General features: G+C 39.8%; 1 protein-coding gene across 4 annotated transcripts in view; it reads right to left on the bottom strand.

Annotated features, from left to right (window-relative positions):
* The window catches only part of TGFBR3 (transforming growth factor beta receptor 3), a 215004-nt gene extending 203092 nt beyond the window's left edge, over nt 1-11912 (bottom strand). For 2 of the 4 annotated variants that reach the window (XR_004234299.1, XM_031969335.1), the window contains exon 1: nt 11168-11488. The gene's annotated coding sequence lies outside the window, so the exon portion shown is untranslated. Of the gene's footprint in view, nt 1-11167; nt 11489-11860 lie in introns of those variants that run through there. The other 2 variants (XM_031969337.1, XM_031969336.1) reach the window with 2 other exon arrangements.
* Nucleotides 11913-12172: the final 260 nt, after the last annotated feature.

Here is a 12172-nt window from a genome sequence, read left to right as displayed (position 1 = left end):
ATGGACTGATATTCTATTTTATGAAATTATAATTGTAGTTTTTTTTTTTCTCGATTCACCATGGATACAGGGGAAAAGGCAAGTAGCAAATACCATGGGCAGTTAAGTGGTGTCACAGGGCATAAAGCACTAGGTTTGAACTCATTAAGACTCATTTTCATGAGTTCAAATCTGACCCCAGATACTTAAGGGCTGTGTGACCTTGGACAGGTCACTTAACCATTTGCCTCACTTTCCTCATCTGTAAAATAAGCTGGAGAAGGAAATGGCAAGTCTCTCCAGTTTCTCTGCCAAAAAAATCCCAAATAGGGAAGAGTTGGACATGGCTGAAACAAGTGAACAGCAACAACAAAGCAAATGTCATTCAAAATTCAAGAAAACCAAAGAAAGAGGCATCTTCAGCTTATTAATTACAACTTCCTCATTTGCCTGGGAACTTTGTTGAAAAGTGTAAATCAGCAATACTAAATATATACATTAAGGAGTTCAGAAACTTCTCCCACACACACAAGTGAAGACTGCAACAAAACAAAATGTATGAGTCAGAGGTGCTTCCCCTCAAAGGTGGATTTAATCTTACTCATCGATTCATAGAATAACAAAGGATCCTTCTAATCTAGCCTCCCCTCCTTGGCCACCTCCAGGTAGTCAGGTACTTTGTACCTTACATGGCAGATCAGTCCATCTGATGACTTCCTGTTAAGTCAAAATCTGCCTCCAGCCACTGTACCCAGGTCTCTGCCTTCTAGTACATCACAGGATTAATTAAGTCCCTCTTCCCAATGACTTCTTGATCAAATACTTGAAAACAAGTGTCTGCTATAACTCGGTAATACAGAGTTAAATTTAACAAGATGAGATGTCTGTTCTTAAATGGCAGGGAAAGGATTGGGAAGCATCCACCCAGCAGAGAACCCATACTAAATAACAATATTGCATGAATATTATACAAGTGTCTGGGTTGTCACCTTCCCAGGAAGCTTGGAAGAACTAAGCCACTCATATTGTACTTCAAATAAATTTATCTTCTTAACAATCTATAGCTACTTGTAAAATGAAAGTCTAAATGTATAGATTTAGAAATAGAAAAGACAGCATTAAAGACCAAAAAATCCAATCTCCTCAATTTACAGATGAAAAAAATGAGACGCAGAAAGGTTACATGACCCTCCTTAAGTCATACAGTTAATTATACACCTATTTTTGAGAACCAGGGTTCTCAAAACAAGAACATTTCAAAGGCATCAATCAGGACATTAATGACTGAAACACCACATAAAAGAGAATCTAGTCATCTGCAAAATGGCCCTATATATTCTTTCCATCTTCAATAACCGTAACAGCGTAACATAGAGTAGAAAATAAATCAGATTATGAAACAACCCCACTTTATCCATTGAGACATATCCATTAAAATTGCTAAAAATTTCACCTTCCAAACCTTTTAAAAATATTTTCATTTATTTCATTAAATCTTTCTTAATTACACATAAAAAAATTTAACAATCACTTTTTAAAATTTTGAGTTCCAAATATTCTCCTTCTCTTCTATCCCTCTTCCCTTCTTCAGAAGACAAGCAACTTTATTTCAGTTACATACACAAAGCCTTCCAAAGGTATAGTCCTTGCTTGATTGCAGCTCCACAGAAAGTTCAAGGACTAAAATCTGCTAAACTTTGTTTAGCAAAGTTCCTTTTTTCAGGTATACCAGACACTGCATACAGTTGGCGCTGATGGGCAACTTTACTGCACATAATCAGTTCTGGGTCATAGTTGCAGAGTGGCTGCAGGGGAATAGGGACTTTACTGGGGAAAGACCAGAGCTCAGTGATATTTGTGGAAATATGTATAGAGGAACTGCACATGTTTAACAAATACTGGATCACTTGCCAACTGGGGGAGAAGGTGGAGAGAAGGGAGGGAAAAAATTAGAACACAAGGTTTTGTAGGGGTAAATGTCAAAAATTATCCATGTGTATATTTTGAAAATAAAAAGCTTTCATGAAAAAAAAAAAAAAAAGACCAGAACTCAGGAAAGCAATGACCACACCTGTCCGAGGATAATACCACCCTGGAAGTACCTGAAAATAACTGCACAAAAATTTCTAAAATTTGGTATGGTACCTCCCTATCCTCAGGTGAGCAGAGTTCACTTTTAATAAAGTTCCAAGTCCAGAAGTAGACTGGGAAAATGAGCAAACAACAACAAACAAAAAGAACTTGACCTTTAAAAAGTTACTACAGAGGAAAGGAAGTCTAAGACAAAAATTTAAAGAAAGACAACAAGGTGTAAACAACAATAAGCAAAGCCTCAAATTAAAATGCTAATTAGACCCAAGGCCAGTAAGAATTCCTAGAAAAGTTTTTAAAAGAAAGAGAAGAATGGTAGAAGAAAAAAATGGTAAAAGAAATGAGTGATGCAGGAAAATTATGGAAAGAGAATTAACAGCATGTTAAAAGAGGCACAAAAATTACTGGAGAAAATAAAATCTTAAAAAATAAAATTCAAGTTATGGTGGGGAAAAAAGCACAAAAGTTCATTGAAAATATCCTTTAAAAGTAAAATTGGCCAAATAGAAAATGAGATATAAAAACTCATTGAAGAAAATAATTCCTTAAAAATTAGAATTAGGCAAGGAGAGATGTGCTAATCATTCAGTGAGACTCAAGAGACAATAAAACAAAGTCAAAAGAATGAAAAATGGAAGAGAGAATGTTAAAATACATCATCAGAAAAACAACTGACCTGGGAAATAATTCAAGGAGAGATAATGTAAGAATTATTGGATTACTTGAAAGTCATGGTCAAATAAAGAATCTAGACATTGTATTTCAAGACATTATAAAGGAAAACTAACCTGATATCTTGGATCCAGAGATAAAATAGAAATTGAAAAATTTGCCAATTACCTTCTGAAAGAGATCCCAAAATGAAAACTCTTAGGAATATTATAGCCAAAATCCAGAAATTCAAAGTGAAGGAAAAAACACTGATACAGACAGAAATAAACAATTCAAATACCACGGAGCTAGAGTCAGGATCACACTAGATTTAGAAGGAAATATTAAAGGAATGGAGGGCTTAAATATGTTATTATAGAAGGCAAAGAAGCTAGGATTACCACCAAGAATAACCTACCCAGCAAAAGTGAGCATAATTCTTCAGGAAAAAAATGGATACTCGATGAAATAAAGAACTCCCAAGCATGAAAAGGCAAGAACTGAATAAAAAATTTGGCATTCAAACAAATGACTCAACAGAAGCAGGAAAAGGTAAACATAAAAGAGTAATTAATTCTAAAGGATTCAACAAATTGTTTACATTCCTATATGGAAATAGGACACGTGTAATCCCTAAGAACTTTTATCAGAATTAGGGAAGTCATAGACAGAGGGGACAGACGTGAGTCAATTATGTTGGGATGACTTGAAAAGGAAGCAACTAAGGATGAGAAAAAAATGCCCTGGAAGAAGGCGAAAGGGCAAGAGAGACAGTGGAAATTGTGCACAGGGAAGAGCTTTTAGAGGGGAGGGAGTGTGATAGGTGGTGGGCAATGCATAAACATCATTCATCCAAGTTGGCTTAGAGAGAGAAAAGAGATATTCAGACAGATAGACAGACAGATGTAGACAAACAGGCAGGCAGACAGACAGACAGATAGATAGATGATGAACAGACAGATAGATAATGGACAGACAGACAGGTAGATAGATGGACAGACATAGACAGACAGACAAGCAGCCATGCAGGCAGGTAGATAAATAGACAGAAAGACAGATACACAGAAACATAGAGAGACAGAGACAGATAGATAGACAGATAGCTACATATAAACACATTCAATTCAGTATAGAAAGTCTACCTTACTGAACAAGGAAAGAGGAAGGGAAGGGGAAAAGAGATACAGGGGGAGGGGTGATAAAAAGAAAGGTAGAGGCAATAAGAAGCAAAAGTAACTTTAGAGGAGAGACAGAATAAAGAGAGAGAAACATAAACAGAAGAAAATAGTTTGAAAGGAAATACACAGTCATCACAATTGTGAATGGATAAGCTCACCCATAGAATGAAAGTATAGTTCAAAATGGATTAGGAACCAGAATCTAATAATATGTGGCTTACAGAGACACACTTGAAAGAGAAAGACATAGCCAGAGTTAAAATAAAGGAAAGAGGCAAAATCTAGTATTTAGCTGAAGTAAAAAATATATAGAGAGAGAAGTAGCAATCATGATTTCAGACAAAGCAAAAGCAAAATTAGACCTAATGAAAAGAGGTAATATGGGAAACTACATATCGCTAAAAGATACCATAGACAATGAAAATTTTACAGCAATGATAAAAGCCTCATTTCTCAAATATATAGTGAACTGAGTCAATTTTATAAAAAAAAATTCCCAAATTGATAATTGGTCAAAGATATGAAGAGGTAGTTTTCAAAAGAAATCAAAGGTATGAAAACAAAACTAAGAAATCAAGTCATTTTTTTAAAAAAATGCTCTAAGTCATTCTTGATTAGAGAAAGGCGGGTTAAAATAACTGTAAGGTTCCCCATTACACCTCTAAAAAATGACAATGCTGAAGAGGATAAGCTACACTAATAAGCTGCTGGTGGAGTAAACGAGTGCAAACATTCTGGAAAACAATTTGGAACTCTGCCCAAAGTACTATAAAACTGTATACCCTTTGATCCAGCAATACTACTACTAAGACATCAAAGAAAAAGAAAAGAACTTATATATGTAAAATTATTTATAGCTGCTCTTTTTTGTGAGGGCAAAGAACTGGAAACCAAAAGGATGCTCACCAGTTGGGGAAGGGCTCAATAAACTGTGGTATATGATTGTGATGGAGTACTATTGTGCTACATGAAATGGAGAGGGAGACAGTCAGAAAAGCATGGCAAAACCTGTACAAGCCATTGCAAAGTAAAGTGAGAAGAACTGGAAGTCATTGTGCATAATGAGGTTGTAATGATGATAAAGTGTGAAAGACTTAGCTACTCCAATCAATACAGTGATCCAAGCCAATTCCAAAAGACTCGGGATGAAAAAAGAAAAAGAAAAATCTATCCATCTCCAGAGATAGAACTGAATAGTACAAATTGAAATATAATTCTTTCTTTCTTCATATTTTGCTTTTATTTTGCCATATGGCTAATATGGATTTTTCATGATTTCATATTTATTATCATATTGTTTAATTACTCAGTGGATAGAGGAAGGGAAGAGGAAGAGGGAGGAGGGGGAAGGGGAAGGAAGAGAATCTGGAACTCAAAATTTTAAAAGAAAGTTTAAAATCATTAATAATAAATTAAGAAAATATTTAATCAACAAGTATTTATTAAGAACCTATGTACCAAGTCCTAGAGATTAGTACAAAGAATGAAACAATCCCTATTTGAAATGAATTTATACTCTAATGGGGGAGACTAAGTAAATATAAATAATAAATATAGAGGTTAGAGCACATAGAAACATAGCACTTTGGCATGAATTGTGGAAGATGATAGCACATGAAACAGTACATCTCTTATGTACAACCTGTGATTCCTTTTAAATATATAATTAAATTATCATGTGAATTTCTTTTTTTTCAGTTGTCCACAATTAGGCAACCAGTAAATTCACATCAGAGGTACCATTTGAATCCAGGTTATATGGCCTTGAGATTAGCTCTCTCTACTATGCCTTGTTATCCCTACCTTTTGATTAGCTGCTAAAAACATTTAAGGTCATTTAAGGAGTTTTCAGCATAAAAGAGATAAATATAAATGTTCTTGCCAAAAAATTTTTTTTTTCTTAAACAAGTGAGCTGTACATTACTCCAAGATGCAGAAAATGTCCCAAGTGGACCCCAGGGGCCTTCCTCAAAAATGACTGATGATTATTCCCTTTCTTAAATTCCCTTCCAACTTATCTCTCTGTTTCAACAGTGACCAAAATTACTGGCCTAGCTCATGGTCTTTTTAAAAAATGGTTTTAAATCTTTAGCTGGGACTTTGCATTTAAGTGAAAATAAAACCTGCAGAAGCCTTTAAAAAATGGTCCAAGTGATTAAAAGGGACTCTTTAATCAAAAAGAAAACAAGAAATCTGGAATTTTGACCAGGAAATAAATTCAGGTCTGTTCCTTAGAGACCTCCAGAGTCATGTTGTCATAGTTCAACTATAAAAAGAGTTCATCAGGAACATCACATCGGATGGGCCAGGCTCCAGTCCTGGAGCAATTCTCTCAATTCTGTATGTCAAGATATAGTTAGGGAATCACAGCCATTCTGTCTTTCCATCTTGATGACTACTAGCCCTTTGGTAAGTGGCCCTACTCCTTCCCAAGGTCATAGAAGCACCCACAATTTTTCCCAGGCAGACAGAAGTATATCTCCCTCCACACTGGAAAGAACGAAAGGGTCAGTCCATGGCTATATCTTCGGCAGCTTGGAAATTGTAATCCCTAAAAAAGTTTTTCAGTTTCATCTGTTAGACACATTTCAAAAAGTACTTAACAATCTCAAAAACATTTTCCAATGATTTTTCCCAAAAGCTAGGTTTTATTGGTGTTTTGTTTTAGCGTTTGAATATTTAGATCATTCCACCTCCAGAAAGAATCTCTTGTAACAAAATCAAACTTAATTAATAATACAGCAATTTAAAATGCACACAGTATTCCATTTCAGTAGTCTCACCACCTCCCTTTTCTCTAGTCTAATTCTTTAAATTAACAACCTATCTGTAACCTTGAGTTGAATGACTTTCTATATCAAACTTGTGTGTATGTGCACACATGTGTGTGTATTTTCTGCCTTCTTTTGACCAGTTTGGATGAAAGTTATATTCCCTCCTTCCAAAATTAAAAAAAAAAAAAAAGTCCTTCTAGTGGACAAATATCAAAGAATTTCAGGAAAAAAATCATTAAAGGTATCTTTAAAAAATTTCCATTAACTAATGAGATTGGAATTAATGATTGCCTAACCCAATAATGGGTCAGGAATAGAGCCCGCTATGATTTCAAAATATATTCTCAAGTACTTTTCGCGTCAGAAATCAGCAATGATTCTTGGACAAAAATATGAGGGCTGTAATAAATACCTAACAGGAATTCTTGAGTTTTCCAGCTGACCCTGTCTAATGTGTTTAAACTAGAATTCTGAACTTTCCTTTGATTTATGAACCCTGGAAATTAGGAATCATTTTGGTCCTAAAGAAGTCAAGACTAATCACTTCCCAGCCCATGTAAGAGATATTTAAATCTTCCTCTGGCCTCAGCTCATGGACCTAAATTCTTCCCTCAAATATGCAGGCAGTCAAAGCTACTTACCTTGTAAATTTGGCTAATTAACACCTGCCTTTTTACAAGATGTAACCAGGCCCTCTTGTCAGGAAAGTCAGGTTAAGCTCTAGGAAGCTCCCAACTAGTGGGAGGATCGGTTTCCCAATTTCTCTCTCAAGCACAAAGCCTTGCCAGGTTCCTGCCCACAAACCCCCTCCCCAACTCCCCCATTGCATGGGGAAAGAAATCTCAGCAAGTCACCAGAGCTTCAAGCTAAGTAAGGAATCCTGACCCCTGTTGGCTAGTTAAACTACTAAGACTTTATGGAAGCTGAATCCTCAGCAAAACTCTATTTTTAAAGCCTGAGCCTGAAACAGATTTGGAAAGAGAAGAAACTGATTTGGTTGCTTTTAATGCAAATTCATGATGCAAGTCTTGGCCACTTGGTGAGTGAATCAAACTCAAAAGCAATTGAGAATCTCAGAAAGGAGTGAGAACAGCAGCCCTGAAAACTGTAGGGGGGCTTCAAGAGATACCCAGAGACAGAGAGATACAGAGAGACAGCGACTGAGAGGAGGAGGATGAGAAGGACAAATACAAAGATGTGTATGTGTGTGTATATATATGTACTTCTTTATTTTATATTTATTTATTTTAGTTTATATTTATAGGTATACACACACACACTCAGATTAAGCACATACAACCCCATAGCCTGTACAAAGCAAAAGCATCAGTCAACTCAGTTGGAATACGCCTGATGTGAATTCTTTAGAGATCATCATAAATAATAATGGAATTTGCCAACATTTAGAATAATGTGACCTAAGATAAGCCCTGGAATTACGCTTCTATCTCACATTACCTAACACATGAACATCAGGATTTACATGAATGATGACTTTTGGTTCACAAAAGGATTTGTAATAAGATTCTTTAGAGCAAAAACTCCCTGATGTATTTAAGCCATGAGTGCAGTTACAGAAATTCACTTTCAAGCAGCCTGATATAAAGCACCAGAATCCACAAGATTTCAAGTCTCATCTCTGACCCATAATTCTGGCAAAGTGAGGCTGGATCAGTTACTTAACTACTCCGTGGCAATAGGCTCTTAAGATATATATGGGATATCTGCACTGGCAAAATAGTTTCCTCACCAAGAATTCACAGTAACAATAAAATAACAGATTTGGGTCTATTTGTACATAACTTTTTTTTTTTTTTTTTTTTTAAAGAAAAGCAGGGCAAACAGAGCAGCCCTCTGAAATCTGGAGGATCTGGATTTAAATATAACCTCAGATACTTTAACATTTACTAGCTGTGTGACTCTAGGCAAGTCACTTAAACCCAATTGCCTCATCAAAAAAAAAAAAATTCATCTTTTATGTTAAGTAGTACAATGGAAAAAGAGCTGAGCCTAGTGTCAAAAAAGATCTGAATTTAAATGACTTCAGATACTAGTTATGTAACCATGTACATGTTACTTTATCTCAGTTTCCTCATCTGTAAAATGAAGATAGTAACAGCATCTATCTCCCAGCGTAGTTGTGAGAATCAAATGAGGTATTTGCAAAGTACTTAATGGCTGGCACTATATTGGCTATTATTAAGCTAATATTGGCTCATATTAATAATTATTAATTATCTTAATATAACTTAGATCACTAAAAGTATCAACAGTGTAATCAACATGCAAAAAGATACAATAAATTCTTGCTTCTATGGAATGGCTGTAAGAGGAAATGTAGTTGCTGTAAAAACAAAAGATATCAATAAAAAATGCATTTTTTCAGACAATAACGCCTGCCCTGGAAGCGTTTATTGTCCTCTTTCAGTGACATCTGAGGTTATAAACTTTGTATCCTTAACTTTGTGACGTGTACGTCCATAAAGCAACTTTGTATTAGCCAAGAGATAAAGCCATCCATGGTTTTTAATTTTTGAAACATTTAATACCCTATAATAATTAGTTTCTACACCTTATACATTTGGAGTATATTATACTCCCCCTGCTGGATATCATTCAACATAACAATCACAATCCCCTAGAGTTTAGCTTTGGGGTTCCTAGCACCAATAAGTCTGATTTGGGGGGTCCCAAGTTTGTTTCACAAGAGGATAGTCATTGAAGCTGCAGTTGCTGGGGTTTAGGTTTTGGGAGTTTGGGGGTTTTTTTTAAGAACTGCCCGGTTAATTTCAGATCCCATCAAAACAGGAAAAATTAAAGCAGACAAATGACAAAGACTCAAACTAAAAGGGGAAAAAAAAATGCTGAAACCTTGAAATGCTAAACAATGCAGAATGAGAGCCAAAAGCTGAGAACTCTAAGAGACATAGCTGAAAGGATGTTGCTAACAAAAGGCATGAAATCAATTTTATTTTAATAGCCCATAAGGGGGTAAGAATTATTTCCCTGACTCCTATGCCAACCTCAAGCTGTTTCCTAAGGAAGCCAAATAATGCTGATCAAAAAATATCTACAGAACTAATGAAAGACACTAATTATTAAAAGCCACACTAATAAGGAAAAACAAAGATAATTCGTTTTATGATCATTTTGCCCTTATTGTTCTGAGTGAGTCAGGGTAGAGAGACCCAAGAGTATTGCTTTGGTCTTCTCAGGAGTACTTCACCTAAAATTCTGACTACTTTTTTTTTTGCTCCGGAAAGGGAAAGTTCCAGGTACCCCATTCGGCTGTAAGGGTTACTCATTTAAAAGGAAAATCAAACTTTTTCTGCTATATGACCGTACTATTAATAATCAATACTTAGCCCAAGAATTAGGTTCACCCAAAATTGATGCAGTCAGAAATCTCAATTCAACAAAATCATCAGGAAGGGACCTTAAATACTAGGTTAAAAAAAAAAAAAAGTGCTGTCCAGATTTTTGCCATTTCTTCGCAAAATATTTTCCAAAGCTTGGAATGCTACCCGAATGTGAGTTATTATCCTTTCTGCTTTCTACTCCTGCATAAATGACGCTCGGAAGAAGGTAGGATTGCTGTCCTCTATGGGAGGCACTAACTACATACAGGTACCCGGAACATCAGGTGGATGAGTCTTTTTACATCATGGGGCACCAAATATATCGGTCCCACTCCTGGATGATTAACTCCGCACAGAAGAGAGTTTAGATTCCCTCAACATGTGGACCTGGAAGTCATATGATCCCTCCCCTAGAGATATACCCTAATTGTCTCCAAATTTATGCTGATTAATCGATCGATCAAGGGCACAGAAATGATGATGAGACAATCAGAACCCGGGAGGAAAATGACAGCAATAAGGTCCCGAGCCACGCGCGTCGGGAAATATCAGCGAGAGGGAAGAGGAGCGAGCACCAGGGTGACCCCCAGGGAAACCCGGAGCCCGCTCGGAGACCCGTGAAGTTGGCCAGCTCAAGCGGAAAGGACGGTGGATCCAAAGGCAGTGAAGCGGGAACCCAGCACCGCGAGCTTCTCCCAGCAGCTGTGAGACGCTCCCCGGGGGCGGCAGATCAGCCGAGAGGGTCAGAGAACCGCAGGCTGGAAAAGCGAGCGCGGAGAAAGGCGCAAGCTCGGGGCAGCCTCCCCAAAGCCAACTGCAGCCGCCGCCAAGCAGCCGCGTCCCGGCTCCCCGGCTCGAATCCGCGTCTCACAGGACGCAGGAGAAGCCCGGCGGTCCCGCGGTCACTGCGAGCTCGGAAGGACGCAGGCAGGCTTGAGTGTGAATCAAGCTGCCCCGGGGGGGGACCCAGGACGGGGCGGCAGGCAGTTAATCCGTGCATCGCGAGGCGTGCAGGCGCCGGGCACTCCGGGACCCGCGGAGCTACTTCGCGAGCTGGAGGAGGAGAAGGGGCGCGCGCGGGAGCCGGGGACCCGAGCAGCCTCGGGACGGGGCCGGGGGGCCGGGGGAGACGTACCTCGGACTCGATCTGTCAAAGCCGGCCGCAGGAGCTGCAGCGCCGCGGAGCCCGAGCCTATCCGAGCCCGGCGGCAGCCCGCTCCCAGCTCAGCCCTAGGACGCCACTGGCCCCAGCCCGGGGACGCTCACCTCCTACCGGGAGCCGCGGGAATCGCGCAGGAAGAAAGGCTCGCGCTGGCCCGCTGCCCCGCTTCAGTGCTCACGAGCAGAAGAGCGCCCCTCGCCAGCTGCCCCGCAGCCTCCGAGTCCCCCCATCCGGGCTGAGCAGAGCGCACACGCCTGGGCCGGGACACGCCACCTAAATCGGAGCGCGGGGTGGGGGCAGGGCGCTCCTCCTCCTCAGGGGGACGGGGGCTCCTCCTCTCTCCGGCCTCCTCCCTCCTCCCCGCCTCCTCTCTCCTCCCCCTCTTCCTCTAATGGATGAGCTCCCAGGGATCTCACCCGCAGCCTGAGCCCGGGAACTCAGCAGCCCCAAGGAAAGTCAGCCCCAGCCTGGAGAGGGGGCCAGAGACGAGGGGCCAGCTTGTGGGGAGCGGTTTCCGAGGGAGACAAGAGAAAAATGACCTCTCGTCGTTTGGGGGGCCCCCATCCCGTATCCCTCCCGCCCAACTTTGGCCACAACTTTTGCACGAAATGCATATTTTCCTGCACCCCCTTTGCCCCTGCTGCCTGCACCATGAGATTCACTAACCTAGGTCTTCCCGGAGGCAACCCCACGACGTAGCCCACGCTTGGTCCACCCTTACTCCCATCGCTCCCATCGGATATGTTTACACGCGCCGGATCCTTCCGAAGTGCAGGCTACAACTTTTGGGGGCTGGGGTTTGTGCCCTCCTCCTTTAGGCTGAACTGAAATGAAACATCTTGAAATCAGTAGCAGCCTTTTCCCACCCTGCGCTCCCTCCACCCCCGCCACCGCAGAGAAATGGAGAGGAGGCAAAAGAAGGAGCTTCCCTCCAGCTCCCAAAACAGGGCAAGTCTCCCAGCCCTTCAATCCAATCAC

This window comes from Sarcophilus harrisii, chromosome 4, assembly GCF_902635505.1.
Source record: "Sarcophilus harrisii chromosome 4, mSarHar1.11, whole genome shotgun sequence".
NCBI classification, from domain to species: Eukaryota; Metazoa; Chordata; class Mammalia; order Dasyuromorphia; family Dasyuridae; genus Sarcophilus; species Sarcophilus harrisii.
Note: the sequence above shows the minus strand (reverse complement) of the source record. Positions and strands in the feature narration are given on the sequence as shown.